Genomic DNA, 18,639 nt, shown 5'->3' on the forward strand with positions numbered 1-18,639 from the left:
CTCCGGAACAGTATCGGGCACCGCCTCGGCCTCCGGAACAGCATCGGGCACCGCCTCGGTCTCCGGAACAGCATCGGCATCGGGCACCGCCTCAGCATCGGGCACCGCCTCGGCCTCCGGAACAGCATCGGGCACCGCCTCGGCATCGGGCACCGCCTCGGCCTCCGGAACAGCATCGGGCACCGCCTCGGCATCGGGCACCGCCTCGGCCTCCGGAACAGCATCGGGCACCGCCTCGGCCTCCGGAACAGCATCGGGCACCGCCTCGGGAACGTCCTCTGGGCCTTGAGGAACGGTAGACGCCTGTCTCCTCCTCCTCCGCCCTCTATGTTGGCGAGTCGGTGACACCTTGTCTGGAGACTCAGGCGTTGAGTCGGCCATCTTGTGCTGTGGCTCTGGGCTGGCGGCCAGTTTGGGCAGTGGTGCTGGACTGGCGGCCATCTTGGGTTGTAGCGCTTGGCTGGTTGCCATCCTGGGCAGTGGTGCTGGGCTGACGACCACCCCGCCGGAAGAGACATAAGTGGCTGGGGCATCCCACCGAAGCCGATGTTGCAGGTAGCGCACAAATTCCCAGAATTCCAGTGTCTCCAACTGCGCCATCTCCTCCTGAGACACTGGATCATCCAGCCCGCCATTAAAATAGTCCTTTAGGGCGGCATCGTTGTATCCCATACCCTCGGCCAGGGACCAGAACACCTGTGCCAGGGCACCCACCTCATTGCCCTCTTGACGGAGGGCGATCAGCCGGAGATACTGAGCTCTCCGCTCCGCCATCTTGGCTGGGGAACGGGAAAAAGACATACCGCTGGATCTCAGTGGGACGGAGTCCTTCTGTCACATCTGGTGGTTCAAGAAACACGGAGAGATCCAAGTGCAGGTATGTGACTTTATTAAAGGGGCAATCCAAAGAATAAACAGTCCAGGCAGGGTCAAAACCAGAATATCCAAACAACATGAAAACAGACAATAACACACGGCAAGGGCAAGACTACGGAAAGCATGAAACATACACAAGGACTCCGTGACACAGACTCAGACAGACCGGGTATAAATACACAAAAGGATGATGGGGAAACAGGAGACAGGTGGGGAACAATCAATTACCTAAACAAGGAGGAAGGTGACCAAATAAGGAGACAGGAAGTGATAAGGTGACAGACACCGTGAGAAAGGAGGACATCTAGTGGAAACCCAGGGACACAACCCAGACACTGTGACAATGTAGTAAACAAACCCGCACGTCTCTGCCATTCATTAATTCACACAGAGACGCGCAGAACACATAGCGCGGAAATCATAGCGCTGAACCGGGTTTGAACGGGACCTCGGTACTACCGGTACTTAAAGAAACCTGGTACCGTCACATAAATTTTTTTTTAGTACCGACTTGGTACCGAAGTACCGGGTCTTTTGACAACACTTATATATATATATATATATATATATGTACCGGGTCTTTTGACAACACTAATATATATATATATATATATATATATGACCCTGGAGCACAAAACCAAAATACACTGAATGGGTCAAAATGACTGATTTTTATTTTATGCCAAAAATCATTAGAATATTAAATACATTTTCTCAATATCTAGATTTATTTTGCACCCTCAGATTCCAGATTTTCAAATAGTTGTATCTCGGCCAAATATTGTGCTATCCTTACAAACCATACATCAATGGAAAGCTTATTTATTCATCTTTCAGATCAGATTATGTATAAAATGTCATGACTGGTATGTGGTCCAGGGTCACATGTTAATTGTTTTTCAAGAACAAATTTTACAACAATACAAAGATCAATGTGTATAATTTTACTAGGTTTAGTCCTACACTATTCACTTTTATTTGTTCCCCACTAAATAGTTTTTTCGCCCTAATTTTAGATTTTATAAAAATTATTGTGCACTCATGATTTTTCTAGAGTAACTTTAGCTACTGAATTATCCACTAACCTAGTTTATAACAGTATTTACCATAGATTATGATTAAGGATGCACGATCATGATTTTTCATGGCCGATTCCGATACCGTTTTTTTTTACAAGCAAACTGGCCGATTCCGATACCGATTTCCGTTTTTTTTTTTTTTTACTCTTTAAGCAACAAACAAGAAAGAAGGAAAGTGTGCATAAACAAGATGTTTATTTGGTATTTAATAGGCCAAACTGGTTTTGGCTATTGAAAACAATAACGGTAACCATCTGAAATTAACAGCAGTAACTGCACAATAAGTAGCCTACATTCAATACAGACATAGATGGTAATGACATCAGCATTTAGCTTTTGTTTTTGAATTGGGTTGAAACTACATAGAACTGGCCTTAAATTAAAAGATTAACTGTGACCATGTGAAATTAAAGGCAACAACTGCATAGTTCTACAGTCCAAACACCACAATCAACACAAATTTAGCATTAGCATTCAGTATTTTAGTTTTTAAATTTGGTTTTAAATTTAAAACAAGGTCTTTACCAGTGAAACTAAATAAAGATATGCTATATAAATATTATTCCAAAAAGTTAAAATCTAATAATGTTGGTGCGAATAAAACTAACACACCAAACTATGGTGCAAATTTTTTAAAAATGAAAAAATATAGATGCGATCATTACCCTAGATATTTTTTAATTGGATGAAAAAAACACTTTTTCAGTGTGCTACAACAGGTGATTTTAAAATCAAATTCAGTCGATAAAATTTTAAGGTAAAATAAAAATAATCATCCTATACAGAATCGACGTTTATTTCTGGCTTTTCAAACATGTATGCAAGTTCTACTCTACAAAAAAAACAAAAAAAAATCAGATTTGTCAGTTTATTCCTTCTCGTTTCTCATCCAACACACGATAAGTTGAGCTGAACATCCCTTCACTGTCTCCGCCTGTCCAGGGCGCGAACAGGTAAAGTACACTCGCACAGCTTCAGTAAGCATGAAAGGGACTCTTATTTTGTGCAGTCGGCAGTTCGCTTCCTGCTATCTGTGCTTCAGACGTGTAGCTTTCTTTTTTTTTCTTTATGATGAAGTTGTCTATATTTAGTATTGTGCACAACAGACAACAGACTGATGATCAGGTCAAAACACATTCAGGCAGAGGCGGATATTTCATATGGCAGAGTGTGGCAGGTGTGCCGTCATCTTCATCTCTCTATTATATTTTGTTATTATTATTTTAATCAGTGCCACTGGTCTCTCTTATGTCTGTTTGAGGGTTTTATAAATATTTATCCATTTAAAAGCATTTAAAAGAGCTGGTCACTAAAGCTCATAATGTCATTGTCAAACTATAAGCGAAACCTCAAAACTTCAACCCTCCTCCATTCAGATTGATGCACCATGCAGTTCCTGGAGACAGATCACCACTTGTTCCTAATGTATAATAAATAACTGATGTTTGAAAAAGTACGGTGTTTTGTTTATTCAAACACTAAGTCTATAAAGGTCAATGTTTTGGTGTGTTTGAAGTAGGGATGGGCGATATATCGCATGCGATTGTCACGCGTATTTCATCAGTAAAGCCGGTTCCCTGATTAGCGGTAAATCGCCTGCTTTCAAATGGAGCAGCATTTAATAGACAGAGCCGTAGATCTAGGGCTGCAACTAACGATTATTTTGATAATCGATTAATCTGTCGATTATTTTTACGATTAATCGGTTTATGTACTTATATTTTAGTTTTTCCCATTTTTTCCCCAAGTAAATTATTAATAAATGGTCTTTATCCTTCAGCATGGATTTTTAAGAGATTTTAACCATTTTGCACTGTCATATCCTAATCAAAAATATACCTGGAGTTGTTTTATTGTGTTAGTAATCCTTTGTCGAACTCTTCTGCAATCAGAACACTGACCCATACTCTAGCAAATTTCACAAGGAGATTTAAAATAATGTTTTCACCATGGCAGTCCTTAGAGCTCCTAACGTAGTTTAACATCCCGAACGAAGCTTATTAAGGAATCTTTCAGAACATATTTTCACGAAGAATAAGGATAAAACAGAATAAAATTGCAGTGCATTGTATTTTATTATTTACTGGGAAACAGCTTTATAGCTTTTGCTGTGAAATTGTAAACAATCCTTCGAATAAAGTGCCAGTGGCATGAAGCCTGAATGGAACTCACAATTTAAAGTAAAATCCATCAGAAGGTTGTCCAGAAGAAAAAATTGGACAGTCACACACAAAAAACCTGCTGTGTGAAAAAGAGCAGTGAATACTTAGAAAAAAAAGTGCATTTCAAATATCTTTAAACATTTACCTCTCTCATTCAGTCATAATTAGGCTGCACGACTGAATTTTGAACTGGTAAACGACAAACTGATCACAGAACATGTTTGTAAAGCTTTAAATGTTAACTGTTAAAAAGCAATGTTATCAGCTTTTACGACTAAACATTTGCAAACAACATTGTACTGGAGAATCTGCACAAATAAAAGTCTTAGGGGCCGTTCACATATCGTGCCTAAAAACGCGTGGAAAACGCTAGGTGCACCGCTTTCTCCTCCTTTCCAAAGCGTTCGGACAGAAGCGCCCCTGAGGCGTCTGCCTTTGCTAAGCAACCATGACGTGCTCTCTCCTTGAAGACGCGGAAATTTCAGCAAAGGATAAATGGATTTGCAGCTTTAAAAATCGCTTGCAGTAGCTCTGCTACTAAATTTATTTCAAAATGGAAATCCATATACAACTATGATCAGCTGTTCCTTTCATCTTGACTGAGCTTTTAACGTTGTTACGGGAAAGGATGAAGCTGATTGGTTAGTTCTTGTCACATGACCCGCGATGCGCTTGCAGCATTCTGAAAAGTTGAGATGTTTTTAACTCGATGCGGTGCGGTGTTGGAAATAACCAACTTGAGCGCGCAAAAGACGCGATATGTGAACGTCCCCTTAAACAGTTCAGTAGTGCAGAGTTTACAGGTTAATCTTCTTTTTTGAAGGCTCAAAGTAAAGTACTCCCACATCACGCTAAATGCTGCAGAGACGCTGTTCGGGAAGCACGTGACATAAAACGAGGCCAGCTATTGGCTATTCGCTACTTCTCCTGCTGTACTGGCTGAGTAAAACCTCCGGTGGCTCATTACTGCCACACTTTGGTCACCGCAGATTTGAAATATGCACGAAATGAGCCGCTTACGGCAAATAAAAGTTATTTAGCAACGAATCGATGACTAAATTAGTTGACAACTATTTTAATAATCGATTTTTATCGATTAAATCGATTCGTTGTTTCAGCTCTACGTAGATCATTGACAAGCTGCATAATATCACGTTCATTATCGAAGGCGATTCATCTGCGATAATGAACGCGATATTGCGTAGCTTGTCAGTGATCTACGGCTCTGTCTATTAAATGGCGCTCCGTCTAAAAGCAGATGATGGCGATTTACCGCTAATCAGGGAACCAGCTTTACTGACGAAATGCGTGCGACAATCGCATGCAATATATCGTCCATCCCTAGTTTGAAAAGAGGAGAAGAGTCTTCACTTTTGATGTCTAGTTGTATACTTTTGTACATTTTATAAATACTGTGCATATAGCGCTTCATCTTTTCATTATATTTTGGCCAAGTGTATTAAACGACAAGAAACTATAGCACCCATATAGCTACAATAAAAGTTATAACCTGTAAGTTGATGATAGCGTTTAATGCGATGCACTTGCTGCATCAGATACAGCCATTCTAATGACAGACAAAACACAGATCTCAGTCATTTGCACTCCATTCAATGTTAAGTGCAAATGTCTGATAAAGCCACAATACCAACTCTGATGTAGTGTTGTGCCGTTGGATTTTATTTATTAAAACTGAGAACCCCCCCGCCCCGGCACCACTGCCAGACCATAAGGTTTTGTGAAACGCCGTAACTGCATTCGGGTATATAAATTCAACATTGATTTAAAAACAACTGCTCTGGTATCGGTATCAGCAGATACTCTGATTTTTTGGTATTGGTTCTGAAAAAGTGGTATCGAGCCAGCCCTACTGAAGAGACAAAAAAATCTGATGTCACTAAAGGGGGATGGCATTTTATGTTTAGTTAATCAGGCAAATGAGTTAATACAAGGCAAATACTTATGTACAGAACACCAAAAGGCACCCTACAGTGATATTGACCCACCTCATCATCAGCCACCATACACAGTTCTCTCTCACAGATATGGAAACAAAGCTGAAAAGCAGACACTGAATGCCACCTCTGTGCAGACACACTCGTGACAGCTGTGACAATCTCAGTGACCAGCTGGAGTGTTTAACAGCTTCATTCTACAAGAGGGTGCAGCTCATAGATCAACAAGCCAACCGCTGCAAGAATAAAGTGTGATCAGACTAAAGGCTGTAGAAGAGCATTTTACATGGGCTCATCCTTGCTGTGTTTCTTTATGTCAGTCACAGAGAATGAACAACTATAGTTGAGAATTTGAAACCAATTACATACACTTTCTGAACATACAACACCTTTAAAAAAAATACAAACTACAACTTGTAGCCTACCTAGAAATAGTATTGTCAAAAGACCCGGTACTTCGGTACCAAGTCGGTACTAAAAAATGTAAATGTGACGGTACCAGGTTTCTTTAAGTACCGGTAGTACCGAGGTCCCATTCAAACCCGGTTCAGCGCTACGATTTCCACGAAGCAGAAAACGAGGACGGAATCTCAAAATCCAGTCATGAAAATGAAACTTACACTTTAATATAGACAGTCATGGAATTTGTCAAAGTTAGCATAAATTAATCAAATCAAATCTCCATATGGACCAGTATCTGTAAATGTTAAGCCACAAAAGTTGTTTGAAATATGAATCCGTGTTCTGCGCGTCTCTGTGTGAATTAATGAATGGCAGAGACGTGCGGGTTTGTTTACTACATAGACTGAAGCGTTAATGAAACATTAATTTCAGCATCTGAGCTTCAGAGTTCTCTCTCCATCAAACGATCTGAACTTTTCAGTTCATCTCAATGGACGCACAGCACACCTGTATTTGATGCTCTGTAAACTCTTTGTGAAGGCGCACGACTGACCGTCCCTTTACTGATAGCGCTGTTTCTCACACATGCAAAGAGAGAGAGAGAGAGAGAGAGAGAGAGAGACTTACCACGCTGAATCGACACGCTATATGTAAACTATTCTTTGTTGTCTTCTCCTGTCAAAATAATGGAGTTCATTTAGAATTATTCATAATCGTTTTTGCGAACAAGCAGAAGACATACCAGTTTCTCCGGTAGTGGGCGGAGCTAATGTGCAAATGGCAATTTCATTGGCTGGCGCTGATCTAGTACCGTCCCTGTTTTGATTTCAGCAAATCAGTTTGACCGAACGCAGACAACGTGATTAATATTCATGAACCCAGCAGCTCATCAATTCATAGTGCATTGTATATACATTAGTATGATAGTAGAATTAGTAGTAGTATTATCTTTTAATAATAATTAATATGATCTATTACAATTTTTTTACAGAAACCCTCAATGACCAAAAATATCTTAAGCATCACCACCAGTCTTAAGTTCAGTTAAAATGACAAATATATATATTTAATATTCATATTCATTAGGCCTAAAAGTTAATTTTTACATAAAGGCATTGTGCTAGAAATATTACTATTATTTAGTAAAATGTATGTGATACTGCTACTACTGTTGAAAAAATTTATAAAAATTTATTTTTTAAAGAAATAAAATCACAATATTTCTTCCATGTTTTAATTTTAATAGCAAATCCCCTTCATTTACCAAAAATAAAATGTGTTTAAATTTCATAAATAAAAAGACAAATTAAATTTGGGTGAAACTTGTTTACTGTTTTTCATAATTATATAACTTGTAGAAAAACTTTAAACACAATTGTAAATAAGTATAAAGAATGGCATTGGTTTTATTTTTAGTGCTAAAAGGTTTTTAGTAATTTTTTTTTAATTAGCATATTTTTGTGTTTCGCTTTGGTACCGAAATTGGTACCGAGAACCGTGGATTTTCACTGGTATCGGTACCGAATACTGAAATTTTGGTACCGTGACAACACTACATACACTCAAAAAAATGGATTTGTGGCACTGTTCGTTTTACACAGATATGTTTTGTTAAAACAACAAGTATATTTAGTTTTCTGCCAAAACACAATTTTATTGTGCTTAATCAACTTAAAATGTTTCATTTTCAATTTTACTTAATTTTACGATTTCCAACGCATTTGATGACGGTGCGAAGGAGAGCAAGAGGTACCAGTCAGGTAAGAAAATCTAAAGTTTTTCTTGTGTTAAGTCAAAGTCTTTAATTTCTTGGGCTGTATATATATATATACACTTGGGCTGAAACAATTAGTCGACATTATCGACAACATCGACGATAAAAAAAAATTGTCGGCAAATGTTTTTGAGTAACGTTAGTTGTCTGATCTCGTATGCCTTGTGAAAGCCTCCAATAATGCAGTTTGACCAGTGTGGCGCTGTAGCGCAAGATTGTAATACACTCTCCTGATTCAATTCAAAAGAAGAAGATAGCACTTCAGTTTGAGCAAACCGAGCCGATCCGAACCTTGGATGAATATGTAAATATATACTGCACGCCTTGCTCTCAATAACTTTATAAACACAACAAAAACTGACCGCGATGTAAAAGCAGCTCTTAAGAACATATTTGATTACAGCGATGTGGATGTTTGCACGAACTCTGAGGTTCTCCAGCCACTCCAGTAAAGAAATGTCCAGTCACGTTTATTTATATAACAGTCCTTATGCAATAGATAGCTTTTCAATATTAAACATGAAAATACAGAGTCAGTGTCGCTAGAATTATAACTTGATTTCCTGTTATGCTCTCCAGTGTGGAGCTAGCTAATCATACATTTATTTTATAATTGTGGGAAATATTTCATTAAAGTTTTAGTTCTGCGCTAGATCAAACCAAACTGTTTTAAATATCATAACCCAATAAGGTATTTTAAGAGAGATTGTATTTATTAGTAAAATGTTTATCCAAAAATAAAACGTCCTATCACTTACCTTTACTTTTATTATACATATGGCTTACAATAAGAGATGTTAAGAGGCAGAATGATTTGTCATTCAGCTACTTCCTCCAATAGCTAATCAAATGGCGAATAGGAGTTTCTCTCTTTTCTCATTTTGTGTGCAAAATAGATTTACTTGTATAACTTAATTGTATACTAGTAATACATAATGACTTTCAAAAGCGGAAGTAATTCCCTTTATTTGTTAGAATATGTATATTTTAACTTATTGCAAAAAGCTAAATAATAAATAAATGTCTAACCATGTAATGTGACCGAGTTTGGAGAGGCCTGGCTCAGCACAGTGAAAGTATTTGAAGCTTTGTTTATGAACATGGCGGTGTGGTCATACAATGACTTTAAACCGGACACTACTCTGAGCTATTCACATTATACAAATGCTCCAGATACGTAATCAGGTTCACCCTTTTGGAATGGTAAACATGACACTATTCATCACACACACAAATAAATCACTTAATATTTTGATAATTGAATTGGTTTTTGCTGTTAAACTTTTTTTTTTTTGTAACACATTGCACTTAATTTGTTTACAGATTTGTGCAGAATTTGAGACATACAGAATTACCATAGGCCCATTAGAATCAACAGTCTTTGCCAAACTGGATCCACACTACAGAACTCATGAAGATGTTTGCATACTGAAGAAGAGTGCTTGGACAAATACTGAAACCCTCTTGGTGCCCACTACACAGGTAAGAACAACTGCACTCAACACAACCTTGTATTAAAACATTATTCTCTCACTGGCCACTGGAAATTGACAAAAAAAGACGGATAGATTAAGATTAGATTTATTAATACAATAAATACAAAATATGTGGTATTACTTTAAACTGACAGATTATGAATGAATTTGCCTCCCAAAAACAATTCATTTTGATGCAAGGCAGGGGTGTCCAGACCTGCTCTAGGAAAGCCAGTGTTCTGTGGAGTTTAGCTCTAACTCACCTGCCTGGAACTTCTAGTAATACTTTATTGTTTTAAAATTCCCAAGAACCTTGATTAGCTGGTTCAGGTGTGTTTAACTGGCTAGGTCACCCAAAAATAAACATGTCATTAATTACTAGGGCTGTCACTTTTAGTTCGAAAATCGATTGCACAATCGATCGGACCAACCAAAAAAAGTTTCGAAAATGAAAATAGGGAATCGATTTTAACCAAATATGTACACTATTCATTTTAAAATAATTAAACAATTAAAAATATAGATGTAACAAAACTCACAAACAAGCAAAAAAAGAAAATAAAGAATTCCGAAAGTGCAGTATGCGTTGCGAAAGCTAAACAAAAAAAACCAGCAATTTTACGCGCCTATAAGACCCAGTGACGTCGAAAGCGACCTCTTATGCTGCGTTCACACCAAACGCGAATAGAGCGTCTGGAGGTCTCGCGGCGCGGTAGACGCGAATTCGCCTCATTCGCGCTTCTAGTTACAGGAGATTCTGAGTTATGATATAGCAAGCTGACAGTGACCGGCTTCTGTGGTGGAGAATTGCGCAGCTGTACCTGAGTGTCCCTGGGACATCAGTGCGGTCGGAGCGCGTCTTCTCAACAGCTGGACATAGTGAATAAAAAACGCTCTGCTCTGGACACATGGCCTGTTCTCAAGTCCATTTAAAGTTACATTTTTTTGAACAGTTGTTTGAAATGGATTGAATCATTATTTAAAATAATCTTGGGGATTTTTTGAATTGCCTAAATCATAAATGCAGCCGGGTTGAAGCCTGCACTGATGTTTTTCTTTTGTCATGGCAGCCGTCCCCTCTGCACATATATTTTTTGTTGTTTGCTGTTTGTTATTCTGCACGAAACTTCATGCCAATAAATAAGAAATATTGCTGCCTTGTGCGTTTCCAGCGCTCTCTTTACGTTCGTCTGTTATTTGACGTTGAAAAAGGAAACGTCTTTTTTTTTTTTTTTGACATGAAAAATCGATTTTACAATCGATTCAATGAACACTTATGTCTTAAAAATCGAAAATGATATTTTTCACAAAAGTGACAGCCCTCTTAATTACTCACCCTCATGTAGATGTAGTCTGAGCACGCGGACGCACTTCCGGAAAAATCGGCCGAAAAAAAAGCCAAAGACCGGCCGATTACCAATCGCGTATTTTAAGCAAAAACCGTCCAATCGGTGCATCCCTAATATTTTTATGAAAATGCGAGAGATTTCTGAACCTCCATAAAGGCTGCAATGCAACTGAAATGTTCCCAGAGTCATAGTAAGGACATCAGTAAAACAGTTCATGTGGCATCAATGCTTCAACCACACTTTTACAAAGCTACAAGAATACGTTTTTGTGCAAAGAAAACAAAAATAGCGATTTTATTCAACAATTCTTCTCCAAATCACATATGCCACCATTATGGAGAGTAACAAGAGGCATGAACATTGCTTTCTTCTGCGTGTAATCAAGGCTCAGCGCATGCGTGTTCTAGGTCAGCAGCACCATGCGCATGAATTATTTACGTGCTGTTGATAATGGTGGAAGATGCGATTTGGAGAAGAATTGTTGAATAAAGTCCCTGTTTTGGTTTTGTTTGCACAAAAAAGTATTCTTGTAGCTTTGTAAAATTATGGTTGAACCACTGATGTCACATGGACTGTTTTACTAATGTCTTTACTATGTTTCTAGGTCTGGGAACATTCCAGTTCTGTTGCTTACCGTGCAGGGTCCAGATGTGTGTACCATTTTCTGCTTGCCTGTATTTCCCATAAGGAGATGAATGACTGACTTTTTTTCATGTAATTTTAGGGGAAAAAAACAAAGGCTAAATTTTGTTGTTTTCATCTTCAGACTAATGAAATTGAAGTATCCAAATGAAGACCCTAGCAGTATGGAGTATATGGTGAGTTCAAGGTTAATACATGATTTGTTAAAGTTAATACACAAGAATTTGAGTTCTCCATCCTTTTAAATACTTCTAGGATACAGACGTTGGCAGCAATCAGGAGGTGATCCGGAAGACTCGTGGGAATCTATTTGAAGCTGCATCATTGAAGACAGTTCAGCAGAAGTTGGAGTTTTAAAAGATAAAGTTCTTCAGGACCTAGCAGTTTACAGTCTGCAAAACCATGTTGCTGGGACTGATATATGGACTGAACTTGAGCAACCCTCCTGAACTCAGGTACACATTTGGAGTACTGAAGAAGTTATTTCTGGAGCCAGTTCCTGTTCCTGGAATAAGGTTTGATTGGTTACCCATGAATGCCAATTAGAAAATGAGTAGTTTGATATTTCTGCTATTTTGTAAATTTGTAATTCTGTAATTACATTCTTTAATGTGGTTTAAACTGTATTTACTGTAACTGTGTGTAATTATTTATTGCTTGTTTAACAAATACACTTTGATCATTTGTGACATCTTGTCTTTTGACTCATTACAAGACAAATCACACAAAAAATGCTTTGTTGAAGGGAGTAACTTTAAATAGAAAATATTTAGTTAAAGCAACTAGAACTAATTGTGTGGAACCACTGTCCATAATTGAAATGAGTAATTTGAAACAAACCTCCTTATGTTGATAGAGTGAAACAAAATTGGCTAGATTGTAATAAACCAAAACATGTTCAGTTAACTTAACCGGTTTAAGTTGAAGCAAAGTGAATAAATTGATTTGGTTGGACATTACTATTTCAGATAGATTCTACCTCATTCAATTGTGTTGTCACAACACAAGGAGTTTGCATAGATTCAACAAATTCCATTAATGTTATCAAAACACAATTTGGTTGTGTGGAACCACTGTCCATAATTGACTTAAGTAAGTTTAAAGAGTAATTTTTTTGAGTGTAGAAATCTACACAACAGCTCATAATTTGGTGAAGAAATATTTCCCTATATCACACTATAGCTCTAGAAACCTCAAAACCACTTCTTTCTTCTTTCATTGCACTCTGGTAACATTTGTTCAATTCTGAGTTCCTGATTCCATGAAGAAGACTCTGTCCAGGCTGTAAGGATGAGCACTTTTGAATGCATCCTACCATGGAAAGAATTTCTGCACTTCAATGGCTTGTACAATTCTTCCTCATTGCCGTGGCAACCACAGTGTCTTAGCAACAGACAGAGGTCAAAGATAAGCTGTGCTAAACACCCCAAACCTCACTGAGATGTTCGGGTTTAGTACGTCTCCTTATAGACTTTCAAAGAACTAATAGTTTCACTCTGGCACACACACTTTAATGTGCTTTTAAAACAGTCAGTTGCATCAGAGCTAGACAAAAAAAGAACCTTCACTGTCAGTTAAGTCCACAGTCACTCTCTGTTGTATTTATTTAATCAACCTTTTCCAAAAATGTTCTAAAAGTCTGCAGGTAATCTCTGAAACATTCTGTCTGGCCTGTCAAAATAGGTGGCATTATCATTTTGTTAATATCTGATGTTTATTTTTATTTATAGTAAATTTTTTATAAAAGTTTTTTTTTCTTCGTTTTAGTTATTTAGTATTTAAAGTTAAACTAAAGTAAAATGAAAAATATTGCCCTGGCAAGAAGTGAAAATAAAATTTTTAATAAAAAAAAAAAAGATTTTTACATTTTATTTCAGTTAAAGGTCTTTGCACACGGAGTCTGAGATATTTAGGGTTGGAAATCGTTACAAATTTCCAGTTCTGGTTCCATTAAAATCATTAAACTACTATTTAAAAAAATAGTGGTACGGAAAAATGCACAATATTAAACTACTCAATGCTCAATACTGTTCATTACTTACTGTCAACTTAATTTAAAAGGTTGGAAATGTCAAAATAAAAAACATATATTACAGTATTTGGATCTTAATAAGCAGGGTTGGGTATCGTTAGAAATTTTTCAGCTCCAATTCTGGTTCCATTTATATGAATTATTATTAGGTTTTTTACTATTTTACCTTCATTGAACGTAGTGTTGCTGGAAAGTAGTAAGTAATGTTGAGTCCATCAATCAGCATGTGCTTCAAAGTTGTTGATGTCTTTTACACTATTAATAACATTTTGCTTTTCAAGCAGGAATAAGCTGGTTGACCAAATAGTCCCTTGAGGACTGAGACACTTGTTCATTTACCTAAATTAATGAAATATAAACTGTTATACTATACACACACTCCATAAAGACCTTATTTTACAAATAATAATGCAGTCGGGAGATGAAAATAAATGTTTTTTTATCACTCTTGAAATGACCTGTGAACTAAATCTATCCCTCATACTTACATAACAAGAGCAGTCTATTTATTTAGAGGTCCAAGTTGAAGTCAGTATGTATTTTAATGACAATATGGGACAAATATAATGTGCTTTAGTGGCGGCAGGTGCTGCGTTCTGCCGGTGCACATACGGTCAGACAAAATGATGTGCACAGTTATCAATGGAGCAAGTGCACGTACAGTCGTGGGAAACGTGTTCGTCAGTTAAAGATGCAACGTCGTTTTTTGTGGTGTTAGTCATCCTTTCCTATCAAAATGCTTGCTATGGATGCTAAAATGAAATAAATCAACCTGATAGATTTATTTTATTTTTTTAATGACAGTCGAAAGTTTCGGAGGCAGTGTGTAAACGTGATTAACACAATGTAAGATCTTATTTATTTTTTAATGTACAAAAATTTCAGATTCAGCATGCAAAGAACTTAACATTTATTTTATTTCAAGTAATTTTAAAGGTGCCATGTGCAAAAATTGAGCTAAAAATATTCAAAAAATTACCTACACGCATCAAAAGTATGAGAAGAAATAAGGGCAATGATGTCATTAAAAAAAATTTAAGTTATAGTGCTGCAGAGATATCAACCTTAATTAGCAGTAGCATTACTAGCCCCGGCCCGACAGGTGTCGTAATACCAGTTTCGGCCATGGGAGGCGGTATGCGGGCAACATAACCACCAGCCAACCTGCAATACATGAATAACTCGCACGGCTTGTGGGCGTAATCTAACCTGATGTCAATCAAGCGGAAGGATGCTTGAAGCCCTTGGCAAGAGACCACCACCCGCTACAGGGAAACAACCGCGCTCGGAAACACAAATCAAATCCGATAAGAAAAGGAGCCGAACCAGAGTAAACATCGGCACTGCTTTCAATCGCTAGAGACAACTGATGGACCTGAAAGAAATGAGGTTCGACACCGAACTTGCAACATTTCTTTTGGATTGGTAAGTTAGATGCTGTTAGTATTTCGCTAGAAGTTTGTTTTATATGTTTGTGTATTTTTTTTCGGGAAGTTATAACATAGAAATGTATCGAAGGCTGTTCTATAAACGTGCTAATGTTAGCGATGGCTAACCGTAGCTGCGTTTGATAATTAGCTAGCTATAACTTACCCATATTTTTATATCATAAGTAACCTGCTCTGTCTAGTCTGTTGTCGTGTCCTCTTTGCTTCGTGGTTTTTCTGTACGTGAGAAAATTGATGTGTGGCGTGAAAGCGTGTGAAAAGAGTCAATTGCGTGTGTCTCACGGTGAATGCTTGAGAGTTGGCAGCTCTGGTTTTGTTGGTTGGCGCTAGCTTGGTCAACATCAGCTGTCTGATGTTGACCAATGATGTTGACAGAATGCTGTCTGTCAAATTAATTTAATTCCAATAATGTGTATATACAACTCAATGTAATATGAACAAAATGAATATGAACATATTCACTGGTAAAGGTGAAGGGGAGTAGCTTGAAGATGTCATGTTTCAAAATCACTTGACATCACCCAACGTTCCTCTGGAGGCAAAACGTCCTCTTATAGCAGCGGTTCTCAATTCCAGTCCTTGCGCCCCACTGCTCTGCATATTTTGCACGTTTCTCTTTAACACACCTGATTCAGATAATCAGTTCGTTAGAAATGAACTCCGTGCATGAACTGTTTTTCAAATGTTCATTGCTCCCTACTCTCTGAGCAGGGGAAATCTGTTGAAGTTTACCTCACATCGAAACATTAATTCACTGATTTGTGCTGTGCAGCGTCTTTAAACATGGACAACTGTGACATCATATACCTCTGTAAATCAATACAATTTAAATTCACGTCTTGCACACTTCAATGCACTTTGATTGGAACATATAGCTACGTTCACTTCGAACTGGAATCATGGCTGAATATCCTGTGATGACCACTTCGCAGGGCACTTATGTTCGAATAGAACAAATGTCTGAAGCGCTAAGAGAAACGTTCAAAATGTGCAGAGCAGTGGGGCGCGAGGACTGCAATTGAGAACCGCTGTCTTATAGGCTTCGGCTATGCTCTAGTGTTGTTGTGAAGGTAGGGGCGGAGCATAGAGACTATGATGTGAGGCATACTGCCCCCATCTGGTATGGAATGTGGAGTATGACTTGATTTTTTTGCCAGATATGACAGATGGCACCTTTAATGGTTTTAGTTTAGTTTTAATTTATTTTAGTTAATTAGTGCCTCTTTCACACAGCAATTTCTTCATCGTGATCGTTGATCTGCCTTCTGGTAAAAGAGTTGCATGATAACGTGCGTCATCACTACGAAACACCTTTCAATGCATTGGTCTTGGCTTTTGTTCACACAGTGCTCGTTCCCGGGACTGATCCTGGCAATGTTACTAGGTCCCCAACCCGGGATATTCCCGGGATTAATCCTGGGTCGTGTTTGCATTCACACAGAAGGCACATTGGCAATTTTCCAGAATCAATAACCTGTGTAAAAGGGACGTATAACAACCTTGCGGTGCATTTTATTATGGCCACCTAGACCAACTTCCCTTCTCTAAACTAGAAGCTATTCTTTGTCTGTAATGTGATACTGCATTGTTCATGCCATCACTCAGAACTGAATGTGAGGCTGGAAATCAATGCTGGATTAAACACAGCAATGACGGCATCAGACCCCTTATAACCCCTGTCAAATTCAATATGTAAAATCTATACCAGTGCATACAAAGCTGTCATTTTAGCCATTGACAAAGTTCGACATGACTAGTAAACTGTCTCCATAAATGGAACATACAACCTTGAATAGGTCATACAACTATTAAAATAGGATAAAAGTGTTGAATCATCTCGTAAAAAGTGTGCAGTTGCAAAATGTGTGTTTCTGACACATTACTACACTGTGTGCTAAACCACAGCCCACCACATATCAGCCTCATCTTCAGAAATTTCAGGTTGGACTACCCACTTCATAAAAAGAGAATCTTTTCACAACCATTACAATTTTTTCTCCTCTTTTTTTTTGGATCCTAATAAGAGAAACCAGAAAGAGAAGATGAAGTCTTTGAATATGTAAAGTACATATTATAAAAAAAGGCTTAATTATAATTTTTTTAGTATACGATAAAAACAGACATTCATTATTTCAGTAATAAAAACACAGCAGGATTCAAAATAAGATGTAAAATAAATAAAAATAGAAATAATAAATAAAAATAGAAATTACATCAGGGAATTTGTAGTGTAACTCTATCTTAACAACCGTGCCTCTCCCCCTGTCTAGCAAAGTGGAACTGTAGTCACAGGACCCATAAACGAGTATTCATAGTTCTGTTACTAGCTAGATGTTCACATCTGAGGCAAATATAAATAATATACTCCATTGAATGGCTTTAGTTTAAAACTAATATATATATATATATATAAAATAAGTGCCTTGAAGTCACGTCAAATTTAAGAATTCCTTAAGAATTAAAAGCAACAAATGACACGGCCAGGACAATACACAGAACATATGCTAAATTAAGGTTTCAGCCAGAGGCCCTTGGTAGAAGGGCTTGTTTTGAGCTATTAGTGTTATGTTACTGTTGTCATGGCATATGAGCACATGATGGCCCTTACAGCCCCCAGCTGCTCTGGATCACGCTCTTGATAATTGTGCAACTTTTGTCACACTCTGACAGCCGGAGCAAGTATCTGGTAGCTAAGAAAATTAATTTAGAGGTCCTCAAACGCTGTTTGATAACAGGGTTAACAACTTAGCAAGAGTTATTTGGTTAGATTGTCCTTAATTACTCAGGTTGGCTGATATCTGATAACTTTTAACATACGGAATCAAACAGGTTATATTTTAATAAAAAAATATATATTTTACCAAATTAATTTACAACAACAGCACCAAAGAAATGAGTATTAGAAAGTGAGGCTAAACACAAACAAAAGGAAAACAGCTCTGGTCACCAACAGAACAGCAGAAGTCCAGCCGAAACAACTAGTAGATAATCATAGCAGCCCTAAATGAACAAAAACAAGGCATCCGTTTGGTAGCAGCACTTCGTTTTGTCAGGCCAGGGCGTTGTGTTTGTAGTACTCGTCGTTAGTTTAGACACAGAGTTCGGGGTTGTGGAAGCCACTCTTAGCGACATGTCTGCTCGTGTTTATGTGGGAACGAACACACGAAGCACACACAGAACCCGCCTAACGCCCGCGCGGACCCCAGTCTAGCGGCAGAACCGGAGCTGTGACTGTAGCCCTGCTTCTGGTTTAGTCCGTTTTTGAAAGCTCAGCTCAACTCTTATGAATAAAGGACCAAACCTGAAGCATGGCTCCCAATTCGCAGCTTCGCTTCTGCTGCTGCGGCAACATTTAACGTTAGCTTCAGCTGTCAAACAAGCTACTTTTCTTATTGAATGATGTGTATCTTTACGTATATGCCACCGATATGCCAGTTTGCCAGAT

General features: G+C 38.0%; 1 protein-coding gene and 1 long non-coding RNA gene across 6 annotated transcripts in view; one reads left to right on the forward strand and one right to left on the reverse strand.

Annotated features, from left to right (window-relative positions):
• LOC132141166 (kelch-like protein 13) overlaps positions 1-18,639 on the reverse strand; it is a 75,941-nt gene that overhangs the window by 57,162 nt on the left and 140 nt on the right. The window lies entirely within an intron of this gene.
• LOC132140398 (uncharacterized) lies at positions 9,579-12,286 on the forward strand. Of its 2 annotated transcripts, none has more exons than XR_009433794.1 (4): positions 9,579-9,730; positions 9,925-10,002; positions 11,839-11,890; positions 11,970-12,286. It is a non-coding gene; the product is annotated as an uncharacterized LOC132140398 (long non-coding RNA). The 2 variants fall into 2 exon arrangements; XR_009433793.1 differs by having other exon boundaries at positions 11,839-11,876.

The sequence above is a fragment of the Carassius carassius genome, chromosome 5 (assembly GCF_963082965.1).
Source record: "Carassius carassius chromosome 5, fCarCar2.1, whole genome shotgun sequence".
NCBI classification, from domain to species: Eukaryota; Metazoa; Chordata; class Actinopteri; order Cypriniformes; family Cyprinidae; genus Carassius; species Carassius carassius.